Here is a 21543-nt window from a genome sequence, read left to right on the forward strand (position 1 = left end):
AACTCTATTCAAGCTGCAATTAACCTGATCAAACGAACAAAAGCACCCGTGCCTCAATAGCACTCTAACACCGCTGAGAGTAACATCATCCTAGAACAACCAAGCAACTTCATGCTCTATGTACCGAGCATCCAATACCAACAACAACTCAATACATTCCGTGATTCTCATACACCTATGAAGCATGACATAACCTTTGTCAAAATTTTCCTTTACTCGAGCCATCCTCGGTCTCAATCTCCGTAAGCCATAACTGATTCACCCGCATGCCTCAAACTGAAACCAACATAGCACATAATCGTGAGATCAACTAATCAATAGCGGACTCCCCACTTGGCTCGAAGCCATAGACCAAAACACACACAATACCTCGTAATGCATATACTCTATTACTTCCATAATAACATAGTGAGATTTAAACTCAATCCTTCATAAGCTCATTAAACACAGACCATCTGGTACTTTAAATCTTATGCAAATCTCGCATTCATCCTCGCAACAATCAAGCACACTCTCTTAAGCGGCCCAAATTTAAATTGCAACACATATATTACACTTGTAAATGAGATCTCCTAACAGGCAACATAAGGATCACACAACCTCAAAACACTCCACAGGAGATAACCCACCTGATTTTCCTCCAACTAACATTGCTGTATACCTTCCACCGTCATAAACATTATACAGTCACTTAGTCTTCCTGAGTCTGAACTCATACTGCAACATGAAATTTACTTCACTCTCAACTAGGAAACATGAAAAGATTCTTCACACGCCCATAACTCAGGGCTATACCTCAAATCGATATGAAAATCAAATACCTAATATTTCTTGCTGCCCTAAAGCAGACCCTTCTCGCCTCATTCGATTCATATGAACACATCTCGCAGTCACTTCACCCTCATCACGCAGCTATCCAGTCATTACTTCCCTTAATAGGGATACCACAGAACATATAAATCCAGATTCACGCGCTCATGCAATCAACATCAAGGCTCAAACTATAGGAAAAAATCCGGCCCCAAGTCTTCCAGACTGGCCCAACATCAACACACAAAGATCACATCTCGCCCCTTGATTGGGGAATCACAAGCCATCTATGCATATCTGATACTGGCGCTTATGTGCGCATACGAATGCGTGGAACGAATTCAAAGAGTTACTTTTCGAGCTGAATCAAGGACGCACGATAAGAATTCAAGAATGTGAAGTTTTTCCTAAAGGTTCTGCAGCCTCCCGAGGATAAATACAGACGTCTTCGTACCGATCTACGAGACTCTACTAAACCTGCTCATGACTCGTGAGACCTATGTAACCTAAGCTCTAATACCAACTTGTCACGACCCAAAAACTGACCCAGTCGTGATGGCGCCTATCGTGAAACTAGGCCAGCTGACACAACTCCCGAATCAATGATTTTCCAATAAAACTAATTTGTATACCATTTATAAACCAATAATCTCATAATAAAAATTTAAAAGAAAAGTGCGGAATAATTATACAAGCCCGACATCGGGCTGTCACTAGTCATGAGCATCTACCAAGGTCTGAATACAACAAGAGTCTAAAAATGTACTAAATACAGTAATGAAAATGATAGGAAGGAAAGCAGTGTTGCGAACGTCGTGTAGACACCTTGCTAACTCCTCCTCCTCCTCCTCTAAGCAATCAACACCCACTACCGGGTTTTTAAATACCTGAATCTGCACACGAGGTGTAGGGAGTAATGTGAGTACTCCAACCCAGTAAGTAATAAGAGTAAATAAAGACTGAGCAGTAGGAAACGATGAATCCACATTTATGATAAACTCAATAAGCACAACAGGCTTTCAAATCAGAATACGAGTCAATCGTCTCATTTACAATCTAGGTTTTGGTAAAAATCATTTAAAAATGCTTTCCAACAGTTTCAGTAGGGGTCCAATACCATAAATAATAAAAGAGATGAAAATCATAATCGGCCCCTCGGGCAAAACATAGTTCGTATACAGCCCCTCGTGGCAAAACAGGAATCATAAACACCTCATATTATAAAAATCTCAGTGGAAATAACAAAGCCAAATCAGTAATTAAATATCGAATATCTCATAAAAACTCCAGCTTAAATGAAAGTTGTTTAAAAGCATTTGTTCAACATTTTCAACAGATGCTCAGTATAAAGAGGAGTGGAAATAACAATTTCATAAAAACAAGCCCCTCGGGCAAAGTATCACATATATATGTATACATCCCCTCGGGCAAGCCTCTCAGTCACTCGAGACTCAACTCTCATCAATTAGGCGATTTCATAAAAATAATCCCCTCGGGCAAAACATCACTCATATATGTATACAGCACCTCGGGCAAGCCTCTCAATCACTCGAGACTCAACTCTCATCAATCAACGCTCACACTCAGCAGTCACACTCAATAAGTACCATATAGTAATCGTTGCGGCACGCAGCCCAATCCATATATTTCGTCGATGGCGCTCACTGGGGGTGTGCAGACTCCGGAGGGGCTCCTACAGCCCAAGCGCTATATATATATATATATTGATGCGGCGTGCAGCTCGATCCATAAATATATAATCCTCACAACCAGACCCTCGGCCTCTCTTAGTCATTAACCTCAGTATCAGACCCTCGATCTATCTCAGTCAATACCCGCACAATCAGACCCTCGGTCTATCTCAGTCATCAACCTCATAATCACTCGGACCATCAATAAAACAGGGAACTCATCCCAAATAGTTTTCACATTTTAAGAAGTAAAGTGATAACACTAGATTTAAACAATAAATAGGTAAAACATGACTGAGGATATGCTTTCAAAACAAATAAAGTGAGGAAAATAGTGAAAATGCCCCTAAGGGTCTCAACAAGTCGGCACAAGGCCCCAAACATGGCATATAACCCAAAATATAATATAAATCTCTAAAATATGGAATATCATAAGATTTCAAATCAAAATACGCGACTTAACAGTCGTACGGGACGGACCAAATCACAATTCCCAACGGTGCATGACTCCACGCTCGCCATCTAGCATGTGTATCACCTCAAAGTAGCACAACGATGTGAAGTCTGGGGTTTCAAACCCTCAGGACATCATTTACAATCATTACTTACCTTGATCCGGTCAAAACTCTAGACCGCAATGCATTTGCCCTCATGAATCAACCTCCGGATGCTTCAAGTCTAGCCACAATCAGTACAAAACTATTAAAATATGCTAAGGGAACAAAGCCTACTCGAAAATATCCAATTTACATCAAAAATCCCAAAATTACTCAAACCCGGGCCCCGGTCCCAAGTCTCGGAATTCGATAAAAGTCACATTAATAGAATCCTCATCGTCTCACGAGTCTATACATACCAAGAACATCAAAATCGGACCTCAATTGCCCTTCAAATTTTCAATTTACACTCTCCAAATCCAAGCCCTAATTCCCCAATTTTAGGCTTTAATTTCCGCATATTTCATGATTAAACAAGTAAGAATCAACATAGGATCGAGTATAGAGTTCAAAAATCTTACCTCCGAGTGTTACCCTTCGATTCCCTCTTTAATCTTTCTCAAAAGCTCCAAAAATTATTCAACAATGGAGAAAATAAACCAAAGCTCGTGAAACTCACTTTTAAACATTCTGCCCCAGGTAAATTTACCTTCTTCGCGAACGCGACCGGTCTCTCACGTTCGCGTAGACCAAATTCATTGCCTCTCCATTTTCCCTTCGCGAACGCGGTCTAACTCTAGAGAACGCATAGCACATGTACCTGGGTGCCCAACGACCTTACTCCTCTTCACGAACGCGACCCCAGTCTCGCGTCTGTGATGCACATGAAGCCTCCACCTTCGTGTTTATGTCCCCTTTCTCGCGAACGCGAAGAACAATTTGTTTGCAACACAAAACCAGCAAAAACTGCCAAGTCCGATGTCCAAAATTGATCCGTTTAACCATCCAAAACTCACCCGAGGCCCCAGGGCCTCAACAAAATATGCTAACACATCCCATAACCTCACTGAAACTTGTTTCAACCTTCGAAATGCTCAAAACAACATTAAAACACAAAAATCACATCGGATTCAAGCCTAAGAATTTCAAGAACTTCCAAATTTCGCTTTTGATAAAAAATCCAACCAAACCACGTCCGAATGACCCGAAATTTTGCACATATGTCACAAATGACACAATGGAGCTACTGCAAGTGCCGGAATTCTATTCCGACCCCTATATCAAAATCTCACCTATCAACCGGAAAACGCCAATATCTCAATTTCGCCAATTCAAGCCTAAACGTTCGACGAACTTTCAAAATGCATTTCGATCACGCTCCTAAGTCCCAAATCACCTAACGGAGCTAACCAAATCATAAAAATTCCGATCCGAGACCATATACAATCAAGTCAAATCTTGGTCAAACTTTTCAAATTTCAAGCTTCAAGCTGAGAACTGTTCTTCCAAATTCATTCTGATTACCCTGAAAACCAAAACCAACGATTTATATAAGTCATAATCCATCACACGGGGCAAGTCATGCCCGAGAACTGACCAACAAGGTGCAAAAGCTCAAAACGACCGGTCGGGTAATTACATTAATGCATAACTTCATTCTAGCACTCAGATAAACATGATGTTTCTTTTCCAATTATATGTCCAAAACTCACTTAATTACTTTCAAACCATATTCAAAAGATAAGTAAAATGAACCATTGTGCTGACAAAATGAAACTCCTCAGACTAATGTAGCGAGACCTGATCTTTCATATAAAATCCATGTATTAATAAAGTATATATTTTAACATAGCTATTAATGAACAAGAAAGAAGAAGCTCTTTTTTAATTCCTTTCCTTTTATATGTTTATCAATGCATTAACTTGTCATTTATAACTAAGATACATAGATAACTAAATATAAACAAACAAACAAACAGATTCAATCTGAGGATGCGAAGTTGAACATTTGTTCATTTTTTTTTATAATAATGTAAGGATAAAAATCACAACTTCATTGTCTATTGTAAAACAAAATTACTCTAGAAATTTGAGACAATTACCAAGTTGCAGAATTTCAGCAGCTAAATGACCCCTGAGTACTTAGAAACAACGAACACAGCATAAACAAGATCCCAACAACAACAACACCAAACGGATAGTAGAAAACAGTAGTAATAGAACTCAAGAATACCCCGAAAAACCCAGCAAGAAAGCACTTGAACTAGCAACTAGTAACCCCAGAAATTACTTAAGAGATCTCTTTGTCTTTTCAAAGATTTTGCACACAAACAATACTCACAAAGGCTCTAAAATTTTAGCTTGCCATATGTGCACAACTGCTGATTTCTTTTAAGATATGTGCCCTTTTCTTTGAGTGTAAAAGATGATGGCTCCGTGTGTTAGAGTGTGTGTCCTTAAGTTGAAAGAATGACCTCTTTAAGTAGGAAAAATAAGTCCTTTTGGACAGATTTTGGTTCACCAAAAATCTGTCCAAAAGGACTAACTTTTGTGTGCCAAAACAGTCCACTATTCATTAAAAATCTGACATAAAGCAAGATAGTTGTGTTTCCAGCATGTTTGAACAGTAAAATACCTAACACCTATGTACTTTAAACTCAAGTATTTATCTTTTATCTACACATGACTGAAATTCAGCTTATACACTCAAACTCCAATCAAATATGAACTAGCAAAGTAGAAACAAGACTCAAAATGTAATAGAACTAAGCATTTAAAGAAACTAGATTGAAATGAATTCGATTTGTGCAGACTAACATGAACAACAACTGAATTTCACAAGCTAATGGTCGAAACAGAAATTAAACGAACAACGCTAAACTATCACGATTAATAACAACTAAATATATGACTAACTATATAAACAATTCAACTATTTTTTTGGTTTTTCATGAAATTAACATAAAGACTTAACTATCGACCGACTAGGTCGAAGTACTGAAAATTCAAACTTAACAACTCTATTCAAAATAGTCGACCGACTAGGTCGAAGAACCAAAAATCAGAACCAACATACATCAATGAACTACTCGACCGGTTAGGTCAAAGAACTGAAAGTTCAAACTTAACAAGTTCACACAAAATAGTCGACCGGGTAGGTCGAAGAACAAAAAATCCAAACTAACAGACAATAACAAACTACTCGACCGGCTAGGTCAAAGAACTGAAAGTTCAAACTTAACAAATTCACACAAAATAGTCGACCGACTAGGTCGAAGAACCAAAAATCAGAACTAACAGACAATAACGAACTACTGAATCGGCTAGGTTGAAGAACTGAAATTCACATTTATAAAGTAACATGTAATTAAAAACTAATACTCAATTGAACATAAATAACAGCAACATTAATGGAAATTAAACCCTTAAAACTAATACTAATTGCAAAAGCAAAAAATTCAAAAAAGACAAAAAAAAAAAAGAAGAAGTAAGGTTTATACCAATTGAGGGTGTTAGACACTGTTCAAGGCAAGAGAAGATTTCGGAGATACGAAATCGTGGCTTTCAGACCTTGGAATGTTTGTTTCCTTTTGGAATACACTGAGCTTAATGAACTCGACATCATATCAAAAGGAAACAAACATTCTTGGGTCGAAACTAGGCTAAAAAGGGGTGAGTGGGCCGGTGGTGGTTGCCGGAATCTGGCCGGATTTTGGTCAGAGTTTTAGGGTAAAACCAACATAGGATGATAGATCATGTGGATCTCTACACGCCTATTTAAGTATTTTATGAAGGAGAAGTCTAAAACTCGACGAATTTACAAAATAAAGAAGCTAGGGTTTTGGATTTTGATTTATTCGTGGAGTTTGGGAGGGATTCAAGGGATTTGGTGTTCGGATATGAGTAAAGGATGAAGAGACCAAGAAAGGGTGAAAGTTTGGTGGTGTTTGGAGCACCACCACCGGCGACGCACGGTGGTTGCAGTGGTGGAGCGATGGTGGCATAGAGAGAGAAGGGAGAGAGAGAGAGATAGAGGGGGATAGAGTTTTAGGTTATGTGTAAATGAAGTAAAAAATCTGATTTTAGGAACTTAAATACTCCATGAGTGATCAAATGAGTACCATTGGATCAAAGGGAATGAATGGATGAGATTTAATCTTGAATCACTTAAACAAAACAATGTAGTTTTGGCCTAAAACTACGCCGTTTTAGTTCTTCCCCCGGCAGCCTTCTCAATTGGCCTTGATGTTGCACTTTTGGCCACTCTTTCAAATTTGGCCCAATTTCATTCTTAATCCTACTTATTAAGTTAAATTTACACAAACAAATAAATTAATTAAATAACTTATTCAAATTATCAATTACCTAGATTAATTCACCAATTGAACCGTTAGTTAATTCCTAAAATGCACAAATGAAAAAAAGAACTATTTTTTGATATTTTATGATAGGAAATATGTAATTAAAGACACAAAAATTGAGAAAAATAATTCAAATAACAAAACACCAATAACTTTAGGAGGTGTTAAAATAGTGCAAAAATTAGGTGTTCACAACTTGAACACTTGAGAATTCATTCAAGCATTCAAGCATTTGACAATCAAGCATTCAATTCTCAAGTGCATCAAGAACAAAGTTTAACACTACTACGAACCAGTTCCTACAGCTAGTATCTTGTATGTCCTTAGTTGAGTTATAACTTTGTAATTGTTCTTCATTGTAATTCCTACTTTGCTTATCTAGAAGCGTCTTCAGGAACTCTTGAAAAACCATAAACCTTTAGTGTTTATTTCGTGACTAGAATTAGTCATGAGTTGAAGTCTTTGTAATAGGTGTATTGCAAAGTGGCTTATAATAGGTGTATTACAAGTTAGGGAGGGATTAAGAGTTTAATTCCTAGGTTACAATAGGTTGTAATCTAAAGTTTGCTCAGTAATGAAGTTGAAATCCTACTAGTGTAGGTCGTGGTTTTTTATCCCCTTCAACATAGATTTTTCCACGTAAATGTTCCTTGTTTCATTTACTTACTGTTGCATTGGTGTTATCTGTGGAAACCTATATAGAACCTAGTCTCTATATAGTTTGGTGGACTCATATATTTTATCAATTGGTATCAGAGCGGGTTCTTTCTATAAGATTAACACCTAGGAAGGATCCTCATCGCTGCTCCACCAAATTTTAAAGAAGGTCAGTCTATGTATAGACCACCCAGGTTCAATGGGCAATACTATGGGTGGTGGAAGACATGAATGCGTGACTTTATGATGGTAGAAGATTCTAAGTTATGGGATGTTATATGTGATGGTCCTTTTGTCCCAACAAAGAAGGTTGGAGACCCTCCAGTAACGACGCCAAAAACCAGGAAAGAATACAACAATGCAGATAGGAAAGCTGTGGAGAAAAACTTTCATGCCAAGAAAATTTTGGTGTGTGGCATAGGACCAGATGAATGCAATAGGATATCAGCTTGTCAATCCGCCAAGGAAATATGGGAAGCTTTGCAAACAGCACATGAGGAAACAACTCAAGTAAACCAATCTAAGATTAATATGCTCACCACTGAGTATGAACTCTTCAGGATGAAAGATGATGAATCTATTCAAGACATGTACACAAGATTCACTTCCATCATAAATGAGCTACACATGCTTGGTGAAATCATTCCTAAGAACAAGCTCGTGAGGAAAATTCTCAGTGCCTTGTCCATTTCATGAGAGAGCAAAGTGAATGCCATTACTGAAGCAAAGGATCTGCAGGCCCTAACTATAGACGAGCTAGTTGGAAATCTTAAAACATACGAAATGAAAAAGAAGAAGGACAATGAAAGAAGAGAACCAAAAAAGAAAAGAACATGGTACTCAAAGCTAAAAGCAATGACTCAAGTGAGGAGGACTGTGACATGGCTTATCTAACCAAAAGGTTTCAAAAAATAGTCAAAAGGAATGGAGGGATATCAAAGAAAGACAGTTCCAGTAGACCAAAGAATTATGACCTTTGTCATAAATGTGGAAAGCCAGGGCATTTTATCAAAGATTTCCCTTTCCTGACGCAAGAACACTTCAAGTACAGCCCTGATAAAGCAGCCAAGAGGAACCCGATTCCTGACAAATACTTCAAAAGAAAGAATATTGCTGACAACATTGTGAAGCAGAATCTTTTAGCATGAGGAGATTCCTCCAGTGAGTTTGAAAAAGAAACTGATGCAGGTGATAGTTCTATGATGGCAGTTGAAAGTGAAGCAAATGAATATAATCCAATATTTGCTTTGATGGCTCAATCAGACAATGATGAAGATGATGACAATGATGAGGTAAAACTTCAGGGATGTTCATAGAAATCTGAAATCCCACTCTCCTAAGAAAATCATGTCATTAGCAAATGTTTTAATTGATGCCTATCACAGTCTTGTAGATGATAATGATGCCTTCACCATAGAAATAGGAGATGCTGAGAAAACTAAAGATGACTTGGTAGTTTGTGTAGCTGATTTGAAAGAAACTGTAGATACTCTGGAAAATGAAAAGAAGGCTCTAACTGGGAAGATCACTAGTGTAGAAGACGAAAGAGATGATATGATGGTAGTAGTAGTTGACTTAAAAGAAACCATTGAGAATTTCAGTAAGGAAAAAAATGCTTTAGTGGAGAAAGTGACTGTTATTGAACAGGATAGAGATGACCTCTTAGTAGTGATTGTAGACTTAAAGGAAACAATAGAGGGACTCGGAGCTGAGTGTAGGCCTGGAAATTTTAAAAAAGGAAAAGAAGTAGCTAGTGAGGCACACATTAAGCTTGAAAATAAGTTAAATGTTGTGAGAACTAGTTTGTGTGCTGAACTTGAGAAAAATAGGCAGCTCCAAGCAGAACTGGAAAGAGTAAAAAATGGTCTTGAGAAGTCCCTTAAGTGGACCTGGTCTTCAGATGCTATTACTGCCATATATGTTAATAATGGTGGAAACATGCAGGGAATAGGGTTTCAAAAGGAGAGAACTACCTATAACCCTCATAGCAAGTACGTATTTGTACATGATAACTAGTTGTGTACCTCCTGTGGAAACAATGGGCATTTCAAAGAAAATTGTCAAGTAAGGGTTCAGTCTCTTCAGAAGAACAAAGTTTTTGCTGAAAGAGTAACTACTAAAAGAGGACCAGGTGCCACCCATAAAAAGCTCTTGTTACCTGCATGGACTAGAAGAGCACTTATTCATCCTCTTGTTTATTACAAGGGACCCAAACTTGCTTGGGTTCCTAAATCTAACTCGTGATCTCCTTGTGCAGGGAACAATGAAAGGAAGCAGTCAACAATGGTTCGTGGATAGTGGATGCTCAAAGCACATGACTGGAAATACCATGGACTTTCTTTCACTAAAAGCCATGAAAGGAGGGAGTGTATCCTTTGGAAATGGGAAAAAGGGTACATTCTTGGTGTTGGAAAAATTGGAAAGTCACTCACTCACTCAATTGAGAATGTGCACTATGTCAATGGCCTTAAGTACTGTCTCTTGAGTGTCTCGTAGATATGTGATAAAGGAAACAAGGTGGAATTCTTGTCCAAGATATGCACAGTTACAAATCTAGTAACTGGTGAAGTGGTACTTGTGGCAAAAAGATACAAGAATATCTATGTTGCTGATTTTGAGTCCTTACAAAATGGTGATCTGAGTTATCTGAAAGTAGTTGATGATGATGATGAATTGTGGCACAGAAGAATAGGGCATGCAAGCTTCTCTCTACTGAATAAACTGGAACAGAAGGACTTGATTTGTGGTCTGCCCATGTCAAAGTTCAAAGAACACAAAATCTGTGATGCCTGCGCTAGAGGGAAGCATGTGAAATCCTCATTCAAGCCAAAGAAGGATGTCAGCACCTCAAAACCACTTGATCTCCTTCATATGGATCTATGTGGCCCGATGATAGTGCAAAGCAGGGGAGGAAATAGATATATCATTGTGATAGTGGATTACTATTCCAGATTCACTTGGACTCTATTTCTTAGAACAAAAGATGAAACCTTTGAAGTTTTCGTAGCCTTTGTAAAGAAAATCCAAGTAAAGATGGAATCAAGAGTAGCATGCATTAGATCAGGTCATGGAATGGAATTTGACAATGCTAAGTTTGATGAATTCTATAATGAGAATGACATTACTCACAACTTCTCAGCCCCAAGAACCCCCCCCCCCCCAGCAAAATGGAGTTGTGGAAAGGAAGAATAGAACCCTTCAGGAAATGGAAAGAACAATGCTGATTGACAGTGGAATTGCTAAGAACTTTTGGCTAAAGCTATCAATACTGCCTGCTACTTGGTGAACATGTACATGATCAGATCTCTCTTGAACAAAACTCCTATGAGTTGCTGCATGGAAGGAAGCCCAAGCTGACTCACTTAAGAACATTTGGGTGTAACTGTTATATTCTCAACAATGAAAAGGATCAGCTAGGAAAATTTGATGCCAAGAGTGATGAAGGAATCTTTTTAGGGTACTCTCCTACAAGTAAAGTCTACAAGTTATACAACAAACTGACTCAGTACGTTGAGGAAATTGTACACATAATCATTGATGAGTCCTATATCTCCTATGAGAAAAGCAACAAGGATTATCAAGATGGAGAGCCTCTACCGGTTCCAGGTAAAGTTATTGATATGAAAAACAGAACAGACATGTTGAGTCAAGTGAAGACAATGCAGTCTCTTCCTCAACATCTAGAGAGGAACCAGGTACCACAATTACAACCACTGAAGCTGAAGAAAGAGTGGTTGATGCAGTTCAAAGTACTCCACAGGTAGTTGAGAGAAGAATGAAAGGGAACCAGTCAAACTTACCCAGTTCCTCTACAAACGAGGCTCAATTGCCCAATCGGAAACACAAAAGCTCCCATCCTCTTGACAACATAATTACCCCTCTGGATTTAGGAGTACAAACCAGATCAAAAGCCAAAAATTCACTTGTTTTCTCAATCTTTCTTTCCTAAATAGAATCCAAAAACATCAAGCAAGCCTTAAAAGATGCATACTAGATTACAGCCATGCAAGAGGAGTTGCATCAGTTCGAAAGGAACAATGTATGGTACCTGGAACCTAGACCCTCAAATTGAACCATCATAGGAACCATGTGGGTTTTAAGGAATAAGCTTGATGAACATGGAAACACTACAAGGAACAGGGCTAGGCTAGTGGTTCAAGGTTACAATCAGGAGGAAGGAATTGATTAAGATGAGATTTTTGCTTCAGTTGCTCGTATGGAAGCTATTAGAATCCTCATTGCCTTTGTATCACATATGGAATTTGCTCTATTCCAAATGGATATCAAAAGTGCATTTCTGAATGGATTCCTTAAGGAAGAAGTCTATGTAAAGCAACCTCCAGACTTTGAATGTCATGAACACCCTGAATATGTGTTCAAATTGGACAAGGTACTCCATGAGTTGAAACAGGCTCCTTGAGCTTGGTATGAAAGACTGTCAAAATTTCTCTTAGAAAATGGTTTCACAAGAGGAAAAATTGACAACACTTTATTTATGAAGAAACGAGGGAGGAACCTGTTCATCGTTCAAGTATATGTTGATGATATCATTTTTGGTGAAACAGCTGATTCACTATGTGAAGAATTTTCAAAACTCATGGGAAGTGAGTTTGAAATGAGCATGATGGGTGAGTTGAATTTCTTCTTGGGTCTTTAAGTGAAGCAGTCCACAAAGGGTACATTCATCAGCCAGCAGAAATACATCAAGGAGCTCCTGAAGAGGTTTGATATGGAAGCATCAAAAGTGATTGACAACTCTCATTGCCACTGCTACTCGACTGGACATGGATGAATCTGGCTCTCCTGTAAATTAAACCATGTATAGAGGCATTATTTGGTCTCTTCTCTACCTACTGCCAGTAGACCTGATATTGTCTTCAGTGTAGGGCTATGTGCAAGGTTTCAGTCAAATCCCAAGGAATCTTATCTGAAAGCTGCCAAAAGAATTTTGAGATATATTAAGGGAACACATGACCTAGTCCTGTACTATCCTTCAGGTGATAATTTTAATCTTATTGGGTATGTTGATGCTGACTATACAGGTTATCTTGTGGACAGGAAAAGTACTTCTAGAATGGCTCACTTTCTAGGATCATGTCTCATCTTATGGGCACAAGGAAGCAGAACTCAGTTGCTCTTTCAACAGTTGAAGCAGAATATGTTGTTGCAGCTTCCTGCTGTGCTTAGCTTATATAGATCAAACAGCAATTGGAAGATTTTGGTATGTACACTGACTGTGTGCCTTTTCTATGTAACAACACAAGTACACTTAACATGGCCAAGAATCCGGTTCAATATAAAAGAACCAAGCACATTGGTGTGAGACATCATTTTCTTAGAGACAATATGGAGAAAGGGCTTATCTATATGAAGTTCTGTAGTACAGAAGATCAAATTGCAGATATTTTCACCAAAGCACTAAGTAGAGAACATTTTGAGAGAAATAGGCTATCTGGAGCTAGGGCTAATGAAGCCTAATTGAGAACTTAATTCCTCCTATATGGCTAGAAAGTCACATTCAGGTAAAGTAGCTAAAGTGTTTTCCGGCCAAGTCTAACTCACTTCAATACGGTTGTAGGTAGACACGCATGATGATTATAGAAGCTACAGAAGCACTGCAGGAGAGGTAAAAGAGGATTGAGAATTTTTGAAAGACATGTCAAGAACCTGGTTCTTGTACCACATGTTAGTAGTCTTATGTTTTTTCATACATGTCTTAAAAGGAAACAAAAATTGAGTGCCATGTCATCAACCTTTTCAGACCCCGTATGTCATGTCTTTTTATTCAAATCCCTTCACCTCCCTCTAAAACATTGTGTCTCCCCATAAAATTACTGCCGTTTCAGAACCGGTTTCTCTCCCTCCTTTATAATTGTCTCTTCTCCCATTAAAACCCTCTCATCATTTTGAGCGATCATATCTTCTCTTTAGTCCTTCTCCAGAACTTTCAAACTTCTTCTCTACCATGGCTGAAGATCAACCGATAATCCCCTATTTAGTTTAGAAAACCCTTGATTCTTCTGTTTCTAGTGAAACACCTCTTACCATCCCCTTTTTAACCACACTGCAGAGGATACTCCTAAACCTGACTCTCCTTCACCCTCTATTTCTCCTGTCACTCCCTCAGACCTCTCTCTTCCTCCAAGTATTGAGAACTCAAAAACCCCCAAACTTGATTGCCTTTCGTCTTTATCCCCTAAGATTCTCACAGCACAAAGCAAAGATAGTGAATAGAGTGAGATTCCACAGGTCAAAAAGGTCTTAGAGGTCAGTATTGATCAATCTAAAGTTGTTCCTGTCTCAGAGGATGTTGTACCCATGGAATCTCAAGAGAAAGAGGCTGTAGAAAACATATTAGCCATATCTGCTGAAGGAATAGTGTATGGGGTCATCTCTACTATGAATGTGTCTCAGAGGGAAGAGACTCAGTTGTTAGTGGGAGAAGGAACTGTGGTGCTCCTTGAAAATCCTGTACCAGAAGAAACTATTGGGGCCTTTCTTGAAGGACCTGACCCCTCTCTTGAGGAAACAGGTCAAGGATCCTCTTCCCAGGTAAGTTTTGACCCTGTTCCTTCTCCTCACTTTAATGTTGAGCCCTTGCAAATTTTGGCTCCTATGAGGTCTAGTGATGAAGAAGATCAAGATAATGTTGCTCTAGATGCGTTTATTGCCAAGAGGAGGGCAGTAACCACTTCTTACCCTTCTTCTGAGCGACCTACTACTAGGTTGCAGGTAAAAGAGGCTTTTGAGTCTGCCCTGTAGAAGAGTGAAAGGAACAACAAGAAGAAGAAAAAGAGGTGGGTGAAAAATGGAGAGGTTGTGTGTGACAAAAACATTCCTGTAGTGGAGGTGGATGAGGAAGCAGCAGAGGAACCAAGCTCCTTGGTTAAAAGGTCTTAGAAAAAGAAGCGAGAGGAAGGTGTTGCTACACTAAGTTCAAAATTAGTGAAAAGTGGTGGCAAGATAAAACAAGAAGTGAGTGAACAGTAATTGCATGATGAGGATATCTTAGTGAAGTCAAGGGAACCTGATATCTGCAAAACGAGTGAAACGAGAAAGTATGTCTGCTAAGGAAAGGCTGAGGTACCAAAAGCTTCTGTGGGGTCGTACTTTTGACCTAGAAATCTCTGAAATGGCCGGTATGAGACAAATAATAGACATGGTCGAGTTTCAATAATGGGGATATCTGTTCAAGGTGGATGTGCCCAAAGTCTATAAGGATAAGGTCCAAAGTTTCTATGCAAACCTTTTTACTGTTGAAACTAATCATATTTGTGCTTTGGTCAATAGAGTTGATATTGTTTTGGATGCTGCTTTGCTTGGGGACATACTTAAGGTCCCTTCTGATGTTATGTCAACTATCAAGAATATGTGTGGGTCAAATTTTAGGAATGCTATTGTAAATGAGGGAGCAGTCCAGTGGGGGGAACGTGTACACAAGAAAACTCTGCTTCCTATTTATCAACTATTGTTTGAGTTGCTAAACAAGGTTCTTTTACCCCCGTGCTGAGAGAAAGTCCATTACTTCCAAGTCTGATCTGTATTTTGATGGAAGCACTCGATGGGTTCCGCGTTGTAAACTTGCCAACCATCATGATTGAGCACATGCAAATGGTAGCAACTTTCAAAGATGGCAACCATGGTCTTCCTCGTGGATTCCTTCTCACGCATGCCTTGAAGTTCTTTGATTTGCCTCTGGGACAGCCTAAGATATGGACCAAAAAACAGACCTTCTCTCAAACTTCTTTGGAAGAATGTGAATGTATTGAAAAAGGTGGAGGAGTAGGAAGCACTTCAACAATCTCTCAGCTTATCAATGCCTAGAATAGTGCTACTGAGGAGATTAGGAAGTTGAAGGCAAGGAATGCCATTCTAGAGAGTCAGCAGGCCCAAGGGGCACCAGGGTCAAATGAGGAGATCGCTCGTCTGATTAAAGAAAATGCTGATCTCAGGCAACAAGTTGAGAACCTGAAGGAGAAACTACTCGCAGAGCAAATGTCAGCCAACGCCCGAATTGATCTAGTTCTCAACACTCTTGCTATAGCTTCTAAGCCCTCTCCTTCTAGTGCCCCCTAGGCTAACCCTTTCATTGACCAATATTTGGATTATCTCTTTTGATTTTGATGACTATGCAGTTGTTTTTGTTTTTCTTTTGTGAGTGTGGATGGAATTTCCTTGTACTGCTCCTGATGATAACCGTCTAAATTTTGCCTTTGCTGTAATGGCAAAGGCTTATGTTTTAGAAAAACTATCCTCTTTTGTTGTTTATTGCTTATATTTCTCTGCTTCTTTTTTCTATCATGTTGTGTGTAAATATGTGGCATGAGTTAGCTAGGCTAGACTTCTTTATGCTGATTGCTTGCTTGTGTATTTTCAATGATGTCAAAAGGGGGGAAGTATAATTGAAACAGGGATCTGATTAAAGGGGAAGCGTAAAATCAAGGGGAACTTGTGTAGTTCTTGTTACTTCATCTGGTTAATTCTGCTCTAAACATGTGTTATCAATTTCTAAGTTTGTCATCATCAAAAAAGGGGAAATTATTGGGTTCACAGTATCTTAGTTTTATGTTTTGATGATCTAACAAACTTATTGTCAAAGAACCAGATAAGGAACCTGACACACTTGGTACGCAACTCAAATTAATGGACTCCAGCTAATGTGAGTTGCTATGACTTTAGAAGATAGAGAATCAACACAGGGACCTGATACCCTTGAGTTTCCCTGACAGTAGTACGAAGTCAACTGTCTACAGCTAGAAAGTGACTGCCTACACTGCACATAGAAATAGTGCAGCACAATTCAGTAGTCAGTTCATATTGACCTACCAAGTGATTACATCATTCAAGTGATGTCATCCATGTTATATTAACATTAAACATTACAACAAAATTTCACTTGAACACTTGAGAATTCATTCAAGCATTCAAGCATCTGACAATCAAGCCTTCAATTCTCAAGTGCATCAAGAACAAAGTTTAACACTACTACGGACCAATTCTTACAACTAGTATCTTTTATGTCCCTAGTTGAGTTGTAACTTTGTAATTGTTCTTTATTGTAATTCCTACTTTTCTTATCTAGAAGCGTCTATTAGGAGCTCTTGAAAAACCATAAACCTTTAGTGTTTATGTCGTGACTAGAATTAGTCATGAGTTGAAGTCTTTGTAATAGGTGTATTGCAAAATGACTTTTAATAGGTGTAATAGAAGTTAGGGAGGGATTAAGAGTTTAATTCCTAGGTTACAATAGGTTGTAATCTAAAGTTTTCTCAGTAGTGAAGTTGAAATCCTACTAGCGTAGGTTGTGATTTTTTATCCCCTTGAGGAGGAATTTTTCCATGTAAAAGTTCCCCGTTCCATTTATTTACTGTTGCATTAGTGTTATCTGTGAAAACCTATATAGAACTATATAGTTTGGTGGACTCGTATATTCTATCAAAAATATTTTGTACTCTCTAACTAAACACTAGAAGTATTTTTCATTTACCAATCAAAGAAGGAAAAATAAGTGATAAAACCACTTATTTTCCATGAAAATATTTTTTAGGAAAATATTTTCCATGGAAAACATTTTCCTTCATGCCAAACACACCCTTAATCAAGGAAATTTCACCTCGTATAATAAATTATTACACCCTATTTATTATAAACTAAAATAATTTAAAAATATTATTACTTATACTTACCTTTTCTATTTTATAGCAAAATGTCAATTATGTTCTTTCTCTTTCTCTCTTCATTCTCTCTATAACAGCAATTTCTCTTTTTTTCCCTTCTCTCTCTATAAGCAAGATTCTCAATCCTTTCTCTTCTCCATCAAATCAGCAGAATCGTCAGTGTCATCATCGTGATCGTCGGCGGCGTCATCACCTACTATTGGCTCATCCACTTGGGCGAACAAATCTGATCATTCATGGCTACACCAGAGAAAATTTGAGGTCTAGATTTTTGTTCGTCTCCATTTTTAGTTTTAATACTTACTATATATATATTTGATTGGCCGAAAAATGCCATCTCCGGCGAACTTTTCTTCTTTGCTATTTTAGCCACATACAATGATACAAATACATTATATTCTGTACAAATACATTCAAATATATTGTATTTTTGTATAAATTTATTATTTTTTGCTTGTATTTATGTATTCTGAAGGTCTGTATGTTTTTAATATAGTCGAATATCATTGTATTTTATAATTTTTAGTGTTTGAATACAGTCGAATTGAATACAGTGAATTGACTACAATGTATAATAGCGAATAATGAATATATGTGAATTGAATACAATGTATACAGTCGAATTGAATATAACAGTATACAACATATTTTTTATTACCTTGCCGTATTTATAAATATAGTTGCGTGAATACATGGAATACAACATTGTAAAAGTTAATTTTTTGTAGAATTAATTTTATTGAGTTAAATTAGGAGCACGCTGATCCAATTTCCGTTATTAAACAACTGGACTTCCCTATTTTTAGGCGAATTCTGCTACTGTATTCATGAATACAGTAGCGTCAACCAATACAGTCGCACAACTGGACTCCCATATTTTTTAGGCGAATTCCGCTATTGTATTCATGAATACAGTAGCGCGAATACATCGAATACAATCGTGTAACAGCGAAATTTATGTAGAATTGATTTTGTTGAGTTAAATTAGGAGAGATACACACTCATTGATCCTCTTTCCGTTATTAAACAACTGGATTTCCTTATCTTTTAGCAAATTCTGCTACTATATTCATGAATATAGTAGTGCGAATACAATCAAACAACTGGATTCTCCTGTTTTTGGGCGAATTTTGCTACTGTATTCATGAGTACAGTAGCGCGAATACAACGAATATAGTCACGTAACAACTAAATATTAACTATCGGAAGTAATTATGTATATGGTAGCTATAGGAAGTTAATAACCACTAAACAATAGTGGTTTCTAAAAATTCCTCATTAGTCGATCAATATATTTGTTCGGTTGTGCCTTTTATTCTTCTAGAACTTTTATTTTGGGAGACACTTTTTTGGCATCACAAGTCAAGAAGATACAGCGCAAGCACCAACACGAGTTGTAGTGAAGTGATAAGTAATTACTCATAATTAATCAGACGTCCTAGGTTTGAGCCCGGATATAAAGTCGCTTTAGTTGGAAGCAATGTAAAATTTTTCATCGCGAATCTAAATTTAGTCGGGCCCCAATATAAAAATACCAAACACCAAATGAGAAGCCCAAAAAAAAGTTACAACACAAGCAATGACCCATAGATTTTCGATTTTGTGTTAATTACATTTTATACACCGAGTTCAAGTTTAATTTGGCAACTTAATCTGCATTACATGTAAATATTTCTTGGATGATTCAATATATAATGTTATAATTTTATTTTCTTGAATTATCAATTAATTCAGATGACACACTTTCCTATGAATTCATTCCAAAAGGAATAATATATTTCCACAGTTGAAAATAGTTAAATTTTAAATTCTTTATTTTACGCATTTTACCCTTAATGAGAAGCTTTTATAACCACATAAATGTTATGATCCCACAAAGCTTTTATTCCTTAAGCTTTTGAGACCACAAGTTTCAAATTATTTTTTTCTTAAACTCTCTGTCGAGTAACTACGTCATCTAAATTAAAACCGAGAAAATAGTAGTTAAACCCTTTAATAATCATAAGAGTTCCTTGAAGCATCTTTATGAATTAAAACTTTTTCTGTTCTTTTTCTTCTTTTTGTCCGTTGTTTGTGGGTTGTTTGTATCCTTTGTTTTTCCACATCCTATATGCACCTATCAAATTAATACACATAGGAAATAAACTCTAGAAGATTGTTAGGTATTGCTATATACCCACCCATATCTTAGCTTTTATCAAAGAAATTATTACATCTTCTGATAAGACAACCAACACGAGAATTATTGTAGGGTGTTAAATTTCAATCCCCAGCCCCCACATAGAGGAAAATTGGGTAAAGTGAAAGAAACTCCATTAATTTTTCTTAGTTTTATATATTCGAATTCGATCCAAAATAAATTAAGGTTTATATTAAGTTTAAAGAATTTAAATTTTGTTAATTGATGATGGCTCCATTGAATTTTAAGTAAAATTGTGGAAAATATGAAAATAGAAGAAAGTGTTTTCTAGGTAGTTGATGAAAGATGAAGTAAGATAATGCATGGCGAATATATTTTGATTAGTCGAGACATGGATATGCTTCTTTTTGGGTATATGAATATCTGCCGGAATAAAAGTATAGGGTGCGTTAATTCACTTTACAAATTCATGTTAACGTGGAATTTACTTTTTCGATTATAAGAATGAATTCGTTGTCCGGACATGGCAGGATACACCAATGTGAGTAAGTGTAAGTTTTGTTACCCTAGCACAATTGGTTCTAACCATATTAGGGCTACCCCGCCGGGGGGGTTTCAATCGTCTAGGGTCTCAGAAGTAGATGATAAATGCAACCATGTCGCAAGACCAATTTGATCCTCTTTCCTAAAGATCTCAGATAGCATAATTTTGGGGAAGCCGCGAATTCTAACAATGATCGTGATTCCAGCTATCGTTCATGTACTATTCATACTAAATTGGCCAACAGTTTCTCCTATCGTTTCTACGTTCTTGATAAATTTTCATCTTAAATAAAAAAAAAAAGAGGAGAGAGAAAAAGCAACTTATTAGATTCTATTAAGAATGTTTCTACGTACCATGAAAAAGAAGGAATTGTTATGACTTTTTTATTATTAATAATTCTAAATGAAGGGCTAGCAATGTCCAATCTATTCATTGAAGTTCAACACCATATATACATTTATCTGTTCCCCTAATTTGAAGCTAGATTTATCATTTTCTCCAAAGAAGAAAGAACATTAATCTCATACTATATGATTTAAAACAGCCATTGTTTAAATAATTGCAGTTTCTTAAAGTAACAACTTTCCATTTATGGGGATACATGATATTGTGTTGTAGTCTGGACGACATTATTAAAATTACCCATCCATTTTTGGGGATACATGATTTTGTGTCTGGACGACATTATTAAAATTACCCATCCATGAATATGTGATTTGACTAAACGAAAGAGTTTCACTGTCAATTGCTTTCTATATCTTTGTTTTACTTTCTTAATTGGGACAGAGAATCTAATTTGAAGAAGCTTTTGTTTAGACGCTAAAAGAAGTAGAAAATCCTTACTTTTTTAATAGATATCTAGATAGCATCAAGCCGACAAAGCCTTCTAGCATAGGTGATGTCTTCCCAAGGTTTGGTCTCTTCGATCAGGTAGAGACTTTGAGGAGACGACCCTTATCTTTGACTGTGTGAAATAAGAGCGAATGCCTTTCATTTATCAAGACTAGATAAACCAAAGCAGTTTACGATTACCAGATTTTTTAGGAATGAAATTTATAAGAAGATTAGTGGCTTCGTAAAAGTTAGTATCGAGGCAGTTTAAGCTATATGCACAGGTAATTTAAAAAAAATTACACGATTAAATATTTTTAATTTGTGATAATATGTTACTTACCATTTTATCAGGCTATCAAGTGACCCTTATAATAGATATGTATTCATAATTA

General features: G+C 37.1%; 1 pseudogene; it reads right to left on the reverse strand.

The window, feature by feature from the left end:
- LOC142180695 (uncharacterized) overlaps positions 1-21543 on the reverse strand; it is a 77464-nt pseudogene that overhangs the window by 25783 nt on the left and 30138 nt on the right.

Source organism: Nicotiana tabacum, chromosome 5 (genome assembly GCF_000715075.1).
Source record: "Nicotiana tabacum cultivar K326 chromosome 5, ASM71507v2, whole genome shotgun sequence".
Taxonomy (NCBI): domain Eukaryota; kingdom Viridiplantae; phylum Streptophyta; class Magnoliopsida; order Solanales; family Solanaceae; genus Nicotiana; species Nicotiana tabacum.